We start from the raw sequence: 12,999 nt of genomic DNA, 5'->3' as shown, positions 1-12,999 counted from the left end.
TGACCCGTCGAGCGTATCTTCAGCGCAGTGCAGTGGGCATGCGCCAAGCCAAGGCAGCACAGAAGAATCTGCAAAAGTATTGCAGAAACGGCGTCAGTCGGATGCTTGCACTCCGCCGCTGCTGCTGCCGAATGAATCTCCTGACTAGGCCTTACCTCGCTGGGGCAGCAGATATAGCAGAATTTGCAAGTTACAAAAGCAATTTGTAAAACAGACATTTCATAACTACATACAAAACAATCTTTGAAGCACACTGCAGAACACCATTTGCTTGTAAAATAACATACAAACGAGTTAATACATGACTTACATAAAAGTAACATTTAAAGAATTTAATTATTACATCACTAATGCAAAAACCAAGCACCTTTAACACTGAAAAATTCACTGTTGCTTTAACATTTGTACAGAATATCTAGATCAGAAGAGAGAAACATGTTCACTATGAAGTGTTTAAATTGGCGAGTAGTTCTACAATCTCTAGCGACATCAACTATGTTAGGGTGCGTATTACATAAACGCATGGTTTCATATTCGATAGTTTGCATGCCATAGTTTGTATTGGGTTTCTTCGCTACTATTGAGGTGTGGCGTAAGCTGTACCCTGTGTTTCTACTGAGGTACCGGTTTGAAAATGTCTCAAAATTGCTGGAGATATCTTTAAACAACCGAATGCAGATCTTTGCTTGGTAAGAGTTTCTAATATTAAGGATATTGTAGCGCATCATTAGTTTATAAGATCCTATGTATTGATCAGAAGAATTAAGCAAACGAACAGCTCGCCGTTGTAATACCGCTAGTTTTTCTATATCGGTTTTATTGCCGTTTCCCCATACTAATGAGCCATAGCTAAGATGGGAATGTACCAGCGAAAAGTACAGTTGTCTGACAAGCCTTACAGGCATATAGTACCGGATTCGTTGTAGCAAACCAACTGACCGTGCAACTTTAGTGCGTACCTTATTTATGTGCTCTGTCCAGCTTAGGTTTTTATGAAATATAACTCCTAGGAAAGAATGACTTGACACATGTTCTAGTTGCGATCCACAGTAGTAAAGTTTAACATCGTAACTTATTTCTTTATTCCCTGCATAAAACACCGTAAACTTAGTTTTTTTCGCATTTAGACTGAGCTGGTTTAAATGTAGCCATTTGTGAAGTTCTTCTAACCAAGAATTTGCGGCAACTTCTAGTTCCTGAAGGTCAACACCAGAAAAGAAAACATTAGTGTCATCCGCGTACATTGTTATTTCATCTGTTAATGGAACGTTTACTATATCATTTATATACACAATAAACAGTAATGGCCCTAAAATCGAACCTTGTGGTACCCCATATTTAATTACGTTTTTTTTCCGAAGTGTAACCTTGCAATGAAGTATATTGCAATCGAGATTCAAGGTAACTATTCATAAGTTCTAACGCTGTGCCTCGAACGCCATATACTTGGAGCTTATCTAGTAATATTTTATGTTTGATAGAATCAAAAACCTTGCGAAAATCTAAAAATATACCAATGGTAAGCTTTCTTTCTTCAATAATATTTATAATTATATCTCTGATTCTTAATAATGCCATTTCGGTTGATTTATTTTTCTGGAAGCCATATTGCTTATCCGAAATAATACCTTTATCCAGCAGAAAACCATTTAGGCGCTTATGTATAATACGCTCAGCGACTTTTGAAAATAATGGCAATACCGAAATGGGTCTGTAATTATTGAGGTCGTGGTGATTTCCGCCCTTAAAAATCACAGCAACACGAGCTATCTTTCATTTGTTCAGGAAAAACTCCAGTGGGAAGTATACTGTTACAGATGTGTTCCAACGGACCGCATATTATGTGAGCAGCTGCTTTAATAGGTTGAGCTTTGATGCCGTCCTCACCAGCGGCTGATTTGTTGCTCAAGGAATTGGGAATGGAAAAAATCTCGCTTTCAGATGTAGGTGCAAGAAAAATCGTCTCGCTGACACGATTATCCATGTAACTTTTACTATTTCGATTTGGGAGAAAATCTGATGTAAAAGTTGAAGCACCAGCATTGATAAAATGATTATTAAATAAATTAGCTGCGCTGTTTCCACAAAATTTAACATCATTTACAACAATTTCTGACAGCACATTCTGTGTAGAGGAACCTATTATCTCGCGGTATATGTTCCACATTCTACGACCATCACTCATAGAACTTTCAAATCGACGTGTGTAGTACTCAGATTTCGCTTTCTTCAGATCACTATTCAGTTTGTTCCTGACTTGTTTAAGCTCTTTAAATATTTCAGGGTTACGGGTATTTAAGAATTTAGTGAATAATTTGTCTCTGTGTTGAATGCGCTTATATAGGTCATGATTTACCCATTCCTTTCTAGCTTTTTTATGCTTGACCACAGGGACGAAAGGAAATGCTTCATTGTATATTTGTTTTACTTTGGATACAAATAGGTCGTATGATGCAGAGGGATTCGCTTGAGCATAACATCAGACCAATTCGCATTGGAAAGCAAAGTTTGAAATAGCCGTATGCTTTGGTTATTTATGACTCGCTTAAAGTAGCGATTTTGATCAGTGCGCACATGAAATGGTAACGCAGCGAAAATCGGCAGATGATCACTTATACCAGAACTGAGCACTCCGGAACATGTTTCATTTTTGGTGACCGAAGTAAAACATAAATCAATCAATGTCTTCGAATTCGGTGTTATCCGAGTAGGAATTTCAATAAGGTTTTCACAACCATTTGCTAGCATAGTTTCAATGAGTTGGATACTTTCGTTACTTTTTGAAAGTAAGTCAACATTGAAGTCACCAAGAATAATCGAGTGCAATTTCTTCATGTTGGCAAGTTCAAGTACTGAGTCAATATAATCAAGCAGTCCTGTTAGCACACCTTGCGGTGGGCGGTAGACAACAACAATCAGAATATTTCGAGAAATTGCAGCAATACATTCAAAATCATCGGTCATGCGTGTAAATTCCGGCAGTATTACGCAACCATGACATTCGCGAGCATATAAAGATACGCCACCGCCTCGCTTTCTTCAACGATAAATTTAAATGTGCTTGTAACCCGAGAAGTCTATTACGTCATACTCACCCGCGTACGACGTCTCTGAGAAAGCTAGGAAATCAAAACAACAATTTAGCTGCGACAGATATGTATCGATATCTGCTTGCTTATTTCTTAAACTTTGTGCGTTTATGTGAAACAGTTTAAGCCCCTTTTCATGAAAACAGCTGTTCTTCACTACCAAGTCGTTTAAAGATGTAACATCGTGATAAGGTTCCATGTTTGTAGAAGTTGGCGATGCGTTAATCTTAGACGATTTTGTCTAAGTCGCTTTCCGTGGCCAGCCTTATCGCTCGAGCATTCGGCTGCTTGCGCACAAAGATAGTTCCCTGTGAACTCCAAACGAATTGATAGTTCAATTCCCTTGCCTTGTTCTTGGCAAGCCAAAGTAATCGCTTGTTCGCTGCAGTCAGGTTATCAAAGAATTTAATGCCCTGTGTTTTGCTCCTAAGATTTTTTTTCTTTTCGAACCATGCAGTCTTCAGTGTTCTGGTGGAAAGACGAACAAGAACGACATGGTCTCTACCCTCTTTTGAACGTAGACGGTGAATTCCTTCAATATCTTTTTCAGATAATGGCGGCAAGTCAAGCTGCGTGGCAATCTTATTTATTTCTGTTATCAGATTTTCGCCATCCCGTTGAGCCAAACCGTGAATTTCCATATTCTGTCTGCGGTTGTACTGTTTGAGAGCGTTCACTTCTTGTTTTAACTTTGACAGCATTGTTACATCTTGCGACTGTTCAACAGCCTCCATTCGGCGGCGTAATTCACCGATGCCTTGTTCCTGCCGATTTACAGCGTCTTTAAGGTTATCGTAGGTATCAGACAAATGCTGCACCGACCTTTCGATGTTCTGCACAGTTTCTTTCAAGCCCATCAGTTTATCCAACTTTGCCTCTAGGGATTGCATTTGTGACAGTTTTTTGTTTATTTCAGCAAGCTCACTTTGAAGGTTCACAGATTGGCCCGCTGTGTCAGAGTTCCCTACAGAAAGCTTACATGTAGGACATCTAAGTGACTTCTTGGTCGCATATTTCATCATCTTAAACGACCTAGCAGTGATGCCGCTACATTTTCCGACATGGAAGTCACCGCGGCAGTCAACACATTGCATGACGACATCATCCTCACTAAACACTGTGTGACAAAAGGAACAGGCCTCTGCAGTCATTTTTGCTCAAGAGAAACGATTGACATGAAAAAAGCAACCAAAGCAGCGGTCAAGGCAGCAGCAGCAGCAGCGGGAATAGCGAGTAAAATATATGAATGCAAAACAATGTTGCAGACAATTTTCACTAACCTGCAAAAAATTCAGTCGTGCATTTAGACGCGATTCAACCACGCCAACCGCCACTGCTGCTGCCCGAATGAGTCCGTTGGCCAAGCGTCGATCCTTTGTAGGCTCCGTCAGTAGTAAGGGTCACGTGTCTCGGCGATCCTTGGTGGCAGCAGCTTGTTGTGACGTAATCTTGTCCGACAGCGCCCAGCGTCAAGCGATGATGAACTGCAAAAATTTCAGTCGTGCGATTTCAGACGCGATTCAACCACGCCAACCGCCACTGCTGCTGCCCGGCCGCGGACGCCGGCAGTTTGCGAAGTCGCTTCAGCGCTCACAGAATGGCATTCTAATTTTGAAAAAGTATGCCATGAACGTTGTTTTTTCAATATTATAAATTAACATTTCTGTGTGGATTTAGGTTTCGTGTTACTTTCAGAGAGGCCGATCTCATATGTGCGAGCCTGTGAGTCGTGATTCTGAAAACAGTACAGCTGCTCCCTAGGCTGTTTCGAGGCGCACATTATCGTGGCTATATATACTGGCAGGGTTGCTTCTTGTAATGTGTCGCGTGTCCGTTGGAGGCTCCATCACGTTGGAGACATTCGGTTCTTCGCCTTCGTGTATTATACCGGGTGTCCTAGTTAACTTGGATCAAGATTAACAAAATCGCGTGTCCGTTGGATGTCTTTCACAGCTCTTCATCGGGTGTTTCTCAAATGTTTGTGAATGGCTTGGTCTGTCTGGTCTCGTTCGCTTGTTTCGCAGAATTTGGCTTACTCTTGTGCGTATATTTCGGAATTTGTCCCGTAACCTCTACATATAAAATTCTCCACGCAATTTGACATAATAATCTTTTATACTTCCGGTGCAGCTCGAAAAGCTCCGTCCAGTCCGAAATAAAAAAATAAAATGACCGTAAGAAAACTCCCCTGACACCGCGCAAAAATTCCGCCCGCACGGAGTAAAAATTATACTCCGATCATTCGGAGCATAATAAACTCCCAACCGGGGGGTCGCTAGAGGAGAAGCAGTATACTCCCACCTGAGAGTTATTTCCGTTTACGTGCATTTGAACACATTGCCTAAGTTAGAGTTAAGGTCACATTGGTCACTAAGGCATGTAATTTCTCTAAACAGAACACAATCGTCAGCACATAGGCGAATTTGTACTGGGGTGTTAACCACATTGACAATATCATTGATATGGAGCAAAAAAAGTGGGGGGCCGAGTACGCTCCCTTGCGGAACGCGAGAAGTTACCGGAAGGAAGCCTGATTGTTGTTCTCCCACCTGAACGTATTGATTACGGTTATTCAGATATGCTAAAATCCAAGAAACAAACAATTCTGGTATGCCAATTAACCGAAGCTTTATAATAACTTTATCGTGAGGAACAGTGTCGAATGCTTCACTATAATCTGGAAATATTACATTAATTTGACTGTTAGTGTCAAGACAAGCTGCAAAGGTGTAGACTATACTAACCAATTGTGTTGTAGTAGAAAATCCTTTCCGAAATCCATATTGATGATTTTTTAAAACTGAGTGTTCTTCTAGGAATTCGTTTAATTTGTGAGCTATTATGTGTTCGACAAGATTACAGCACGATGATGTTAGGGAGATCGGGCGATAATTTTGCAATAATAGACGGTCGTCTTTCTTGAATATGGGCACAACACGGGCTGACTTCCAGTCGTCTGGTAATTCCGCTGATAACAAAAAGACACGAAAAAAAATAATTAAGTATTTTGCAACAGACTCGGCATAACGACGAAGAAATATGTTAGGGATATTGTCGGGCCGGCAAGAAGTTTTAGTCTTCGAGTTAAGCAACATAGCAACGACACCAGGATAAGAAATGAAGTTAACATTTACAGCATGGTCCACCGTTTTGGTGTGTAGAGAAGCACTAGGGGCAGAAAATACACTATGGAAATAGTCATTGAAGTTTTGAGCAATGGCGGTCTGATCAGATACCATTGAACCATCGACAAAAACTTGTGATATGGGTTTCTTTTTCTGGCTGATATAGTTGCAAAATTTCTTTGGATCAATTTTTACGAAGTTTGCGAGTGACGTGTTGAAGTAGTATTCTTTCGAGCTATGCGCCGCATCTGCAAGGTTATTTAGAATTTCAGATATAGGTTTGGGGTCAGCATGCTTTTTCCTTATTCTTTTCGGTTTACGCTTAAGATGAATGATACCTCTCGTCATCCAGGGCGTATGTTTATGCACCTTTTTACGTTTAGACGGTATAAAGTTTTCGATGCAGTAGAAATATGCGTTTAAATTGGTCCCACAAACGGCAAACATCCGTATCAACAAAATCTACAAGACAATTTTCTAGGTGGTCGATAATACGTACATCATGGGCAGGTGTATAGTCTTTCACATGATGAAAGGACGGGTTCATAGTCTGCGAAAGTGGCACCAGGGAAATAGAAACTGAGACAAGGTAGTGATCAGAGAGCCCTTGATCAATTACAACGGTGGATGTGCGAAATAACGCGGAGTGAATACCAAATCTAAAACAGATTTCAAGGCCCCTTGGTAATGCGTTGGTTCATGAACTAACTGTGTCAAATTATGTGTCAGCATTATGTTAAACACTGCATTTGCATGACAGGTATTGGTTGAAAAAGTCTCAAAATGTCAGTCTACTCTAGACATATTAAAATCGCCAACCAAAAGAACTTTGTTGTCCTCATATTTAGACATATATGTGCCTTTAATTTTAGTAAGTAGTCAAGAGTTGAGTCAGGTGGTCTATATAATGCGTATAAGATGAACGAGTGGCCCCACAGTGTTACTTTAATGCAGATACATGCAAGTTCCGGTACCTCCTCTAGCAAGACAGCGTCAAATTTGTTTTTGATCAGAACGGCCACACCACCTCCCCTTGTTTGCCTGTCCTTACGAAAAGCCGTATAGGAAGGCGGAAAAATGTCGTCATCATTCACACGTTCATGTAACCAAGTTTCAGATATTACGGTAATGTGAGGATCGTACTGCAGCAGTAGAATTTTGAGGGGTTCGGTTTTATTCATAACACCGTGGGCATTCAAACTAAGGAGACGAAGTTGCTTGTAGTGCGCATGCACGTCACGTAAGTTTTTAGGCTGTTGAGGACTGGTGTTTTTGTAGTTCGTCATTTTGACCCGCATGCTTTGCGCATCGTCCGAAAGTGCATATTTTTGTCGATATTTAGTTTATCGTGTATGAGGTTGATTCTTTTGGCTTGTTCCATCTCAGTCTTTGCGCTGTTCCAGGGCAGGATGCGTTTTCTTAACGTCGATCTGGAATAATCATTCTTAATTCGAGCCCTTGAGTTTGGTTGCGTTTTTATATATTTTTTTTCGTAGTCTTGCAGGTACACTATTACAGGCCGCTTCCCCGCTTGCTTACCAAGTCGATGGATAAGCCCTACAGATTCGCATGTAACTTCGAGTTTGTCTTGAGAAATGCCTTTCACAACCTTGTTCTTTAGTTCCTCATCTGACTCTACTGAGGTCTCAGGTATACCATGGATAATTAGATTAGACCGTCTGCTATGGTCTTCAAGGTCTGTTAGCTGTTTAGTTTGAAAAGACATGACGTGTTCAAACGATATCAGTGTGGCCTGCAATTGATCTGTGTTTTCATACTGTGCTGAGCGCTCAGATTCCATCTTTTCCACAGTGCGCCTGAAGTCGTGCATCTGCTCTTTCAGTTCAGCAAGTTCAGTTTTTATTTCTAGTAGTTCCTTACGAAATTCTGTCTGACCTTCAAGTAGTTGCTCGCAAAGTTCCTTCTGAGTAGGTCCTGGGCTTTCCTCGACATCGCCGCAAATTAGTAGTTTGCAAACAACAAAACAGTCATACGCTATTACAAAACAACGCCGTGGGCACGGCAGGACCACTAAGCCTCGACAATCACTACGTATCGAATTAGAATAGGTACTAACCTGCACCAAGCAGAGAAGCGTTCCGTTTAGCGACATGGCAGCTTTGGATCCGCCGTGCCCACAGAAGACGAAATCATGCCGGTCGTCTTTTATAGCGGCGCCTAGCGATGACGTCACACCGAGATGCTTGAAAGGAAAGGCCAGTAGAATTGCCTCGTCAGATGACGACAGCGTTGGGAACGAAGGGCCTTTGCTCTTGAGCTGGTTCTTATCGTCGCAGGACGCATCAGGTTTGCGTGCGCATCCAGAAGCAGCGAAGCCAAGAAAAAACCTGCGCCAAGCAGAGAAGCGTTCCGTTTAGCGACATGGCAGCTTTGGATCCGCCGTGCCTTTACGCGTAATGGGACTTTACGCGTAATGGTCCCCACGTGGCTTGAGGATACCGTTTGAAGAACATCAATGGTCGTAATCTATGGTTAGGCACACAGCAGGCGTATCTTACTCTCGGAACGGACGCCCAGGCGCCCAGTAGAAGGGGTAACAGCGTGAGCAATAAAACCAAACCAGACCTAACTTTTACAATGAACACACTCGATCCAGAAAGGATGAACACAAAAGAAACCTAGGTAGCGATCACTTATTGAAGCAGCAACTGTACACGCAGGCCCATCAAAAAAGAACCACAGGAAAAGAACGATTGTCGAACGGGACTCCTTCCGAAAAATCCGGGAGTAGGAGGATGCTGATGAACTCATAATTGACATAGACATTCGGACTGAAAAACGTTGTCAAAGTGTGAAACGAGCCACCAAGAGAATTTCGGAAAAAGCGGGGATAGAGGAGGCGGACACCAAACTCCTACATATGTGGGAGGCAAAAAGCAGCTTGCAGAGACGCTGGAAACAGCAAAAACTTAACCGAAACTAAGAAGCAATGTAGCAATACTCCATAGGGAAATAGAGAAATATGCGAACAGATTAAGCAATCTAAATTGGGATGTCACATGCAACGCAATGGCGAGACAGATGGGGCTACCTAAAACCTGGAATCTTCTGCGTTATCTCTTAGACCCGGAAAGCAGCAAGTCGACACAATGGCACTGCCAGCACAAAATAATTAACATATACACAGGCACGAGGTAGAACTTTTACAGCAACTACAAGGACAATACGTAGAAAGTGCAACTAAAGAACAACATCTGTATACTGGCAAGGAAAACCCAGATCTTGACAGCCCCATAACCGTGGTTGTATTTCGAGCAGAGCTCATCAGACTCAACACGAAATGTGCGCCAGACCCGGTGGAATCAGCAACAAGATCCTGGGAAATCTCGATGATGAATCTATCTCGGCTATCACCAAGTCTATTAACAACTGCTGGCAACAGGGTAATATTCCACGCCAATGGAAAAGCGCCCAGGTTGTAATGATCCCGAAACCAGGAAAGAAACTTCAACTTGAGAATCTCAGGGCTGATTCTTTAACGTCCGCGTGCTGGCAAGCTCAAGGAGCACGTCATCCTCACACATCCAACTATATGGACGATAATGGCCTTTTTTCCGCACACCGTTATCGGTTTTAGACCAAATCTGTCCACACAAGACATTATGTTACAAATGGAACACCAAATAAGAGACGCGGAACCTCAAGCACTGGGTACCGAAGCTACCCTTGGTCTTGATCTTACGAAGTCCTTTGATAACATCACGTATTTTAGAAAACTTATAAAGCCTAGGAGCGGGGCAAGGCCTAAGCGGACCGGCGCAAAGCCTAAGCGTGTGTGTTAAAAACTTTCTCTCTGACCGTATCGCGCAAATCACAATCGATGATGTGAAACTCAAGCAGGTAGAACTCGGAAGCAGGGGCACGCCGCAATGATCGGTCTATTTCCCTTTCTATTCAATGTAGCTATGATTGTCCTGGTAGCAGAACTAGAATATATAAAGGGTAGCAGCATAGCCTGTACGCCGATGATACCACCCTTTGGATAACAGGAGGAAGTGATGGGCAGATTCAGGCACATGCACATGGTCGAGAAATTTATCATGGATAAAAGACTGCGATGCTCGCCGCATAAATCAGAAATACTTCTATACGGACCGAAACGCGGGGGCCGTAAGAATTCTACACACAAACAAACATCACGCTTTTTGTAGATGGCCACCAAATACGCATTGTCGACAGCATTAGTCTTAGGAATCCGTGTACCAACGAATGGTCATACGGGGAAACAATCAGGGGCCGAATTCACGAAGCTTTTGTGCGTAAGCGCTCATTGTCATTGGCCGGCCGCCTTTGCTAATGATATTTTCGGCATCAGGATGGGCGGGAATTTGCTCCTATGAAGAGCTCCTTGCGTAAGAGCTTTTGTAAATACGGGCCCAGAATACTAGAAAAACACGCACAACAAAGAATGAGAACAACCTAGTACGACTAGTCCAGACTAGTGCAAGTAGCAGAAAAGGCAAAAATCGAAGGCATCATTAGACGGTCATTCAAACAAGCCACATGATTGCCGATAAACATATCGAATGACAGACTCCTATATTTAGGTACCCACAACACGCTCGAAGAACTTATAGAAGCCCATACGAAAGTGCAATACAAAAGTCTCACACAAAGCCTTTGTGTCAGACACATATTTAACAAGCTTGGAATAACATACACATCGCAGTATGGCATTAAAGTGGATATTCCCCACGACATAGGTAAGCAACTTATTGTGCGACCGCTAACCAAAAACATGCATCGTGAACGCCACAGGGAAAGGCGGGAGGGAAGGACAAGGGCTATGCAGAGGATATTCCAACGCTCTCAGGACGTGATGTACATCGCGGCGGCAGAGTACACAAATAATTGGAATACGGCTATCGTTGCAGTGAGCTCGGAGGGTGATCCTAGGGTCAGCGGATCTATAAAAACCAACAGAGGGAGGTGGTTGAGGGATCGGCGTTGCTTTCGCAATGGCTTCCGCACTGCCCACTATAATAGTCAGCGATTCTAAAACCGCAATTCAATTACGCAAAGGGGCGCATTTTGCCAGAAGCACCACGAATGCTGGCAAACTTTCGCGGTCAGCGGGTTGTCCATATTATTTGGGCGCCGGCGCACTCCTCCCTCCCCAGCAACGAGGCATCCGTCTAGGACGGTTCCACAAAGCCGTGGAGTAGCGAAGTAATGCTTTGCGAAGACACTGATAATGCACCCAGTTAGAAGCATAGACATTCTGACTGACACAATTGCATATGCATTCATTTGGTTGTTTCGTAGAACAGTGATCATTTACGTTATATGTTACTTATCTCTGGTTTCAACGCCAATCGGCCTGTGCCACTGGCGACTGCATGGGCATTGTTGCCCCCCTTTGCTGGGTTCTACTCCACACAATTACAAATATTACTGTGTGCCTGTCTTGCGTATGCGTGTGCATTCCTAGTGCCCGCCTTTTTGCACCATAGCACGTTTCTTTGTTACCAATTATCAACTATCCCAAACTAGAGTCATCTTATATATTACAAATGTAGGCTCTTGCATCACTCGCGTTCTTTCTTCTCGAAAATATTCCCCTTAAACTGACCGCTCATTTTTGCTCAAAACTCGCGACGAACTTGCTCTTCATAGTTCGATCTTATTGACACCGGGCTAGGAGGGTAAATCGCGTTCGAAGTGCCAGAACAAAAGTCGAAGAACGTCTAGGAAACGGCGCTTGCACTTGTCGGCCCTTTATATTCTTCCCAAAAACTAAAGCATTTGGAAAGATCATCCATAAAGATGTTCGTGACCATCGCTTTCCCATTGGAGCCTAAATGGCAGGATCCCGCGGAATATAGCAGCAGTGAAGTCGAACCACAAGAAGACAACTTCTGCGCAACCTTAAAACGCAGATAAGCAAATAAATTAATTTATGCGGCAGATCATTTCGAAGAGCTAGGGAAGGTAAGCGATGTGTTCCACTCCGAAGAAAAGTTTTCCACTCGAACCAAGATACGCTGTCAAGCTGGTCACTAGCTAACTTTGCACTAGAATATGGGCAATCGTCACGCAAATATAACAATGAATGAAGCGTCATGTTCCCATCACAGCGGAAAAAGCGACTACCCAGGTCCTCCGTGGGCAGTTATTCCAACCCCAATGAGATTGCTCACCACCCTGCGCGAAAACTACGCACTGAGACGGTGGTGGGGCTTCATTGGATCGGGTAGGTCGGCCACAGCGACCCTTATGAACCTTCCATGAGATCGTCTCCCAATATAATGAGAAACGCAGGCGCTTCCCGCATCCACTCCCAAAACTATGTAGATCTGAAACGATCACGCTTAGGATGCGTCAGACGAGCTCATATCCATCGCGAGGTTCCCTGAGCATGATTAACACAGAAATTGATCCACCGTGCGGAGGGGGGGGGGGGGGGGGGGGTTGTACTGCGGTTACGGGGGTCCGCCACGCACCAGCGAACAGGAGTGGTGAGTGTCCACGGCCGTCCAGGGGCTCGACCCCTCTCGTTCTGCCGAGCAGTGGCATTAGCTTCACAAGTCGGACAGGCCAGTGAGGACATTCGAGAATTTGCTTCCGGCAACGTGCAGCGCATATCAGGGACTCTCGCTTGGCGTTAAACGACCATAGAGGCACTGGAACCCGCCACCCTTCTTCGCGTGACGACGCGCCCCTGCGTGCACCTCGTACCGAAGAGGCCTGCAGCACGACAGCTGCAGCCTGCTCTTATCTGCGCCCATACAAATCTCCTCTCACTGCTCTCGTTGTGGTTCGCG

Source organism: Dermacentor silvarum, chromosome 10, assembly GCF_013339745.2.
Source record: "Dermacentor silvarum isolate Dsil-2018 chromosome 10, BIME_Dsil_1.4, whole genome shotgun sequence".
Taxonomy (NCBI): Eukaryota; Metazoa; Arthropoda; class Arachnida; order Ixodida; family Ixodidae; genus Dermacentor; species Dermacentor silvarum.
The sequence above is the reverse complement of the archived record's forward strand: the minus strand, read 5'-3'. Positions refer to the sequence as shown.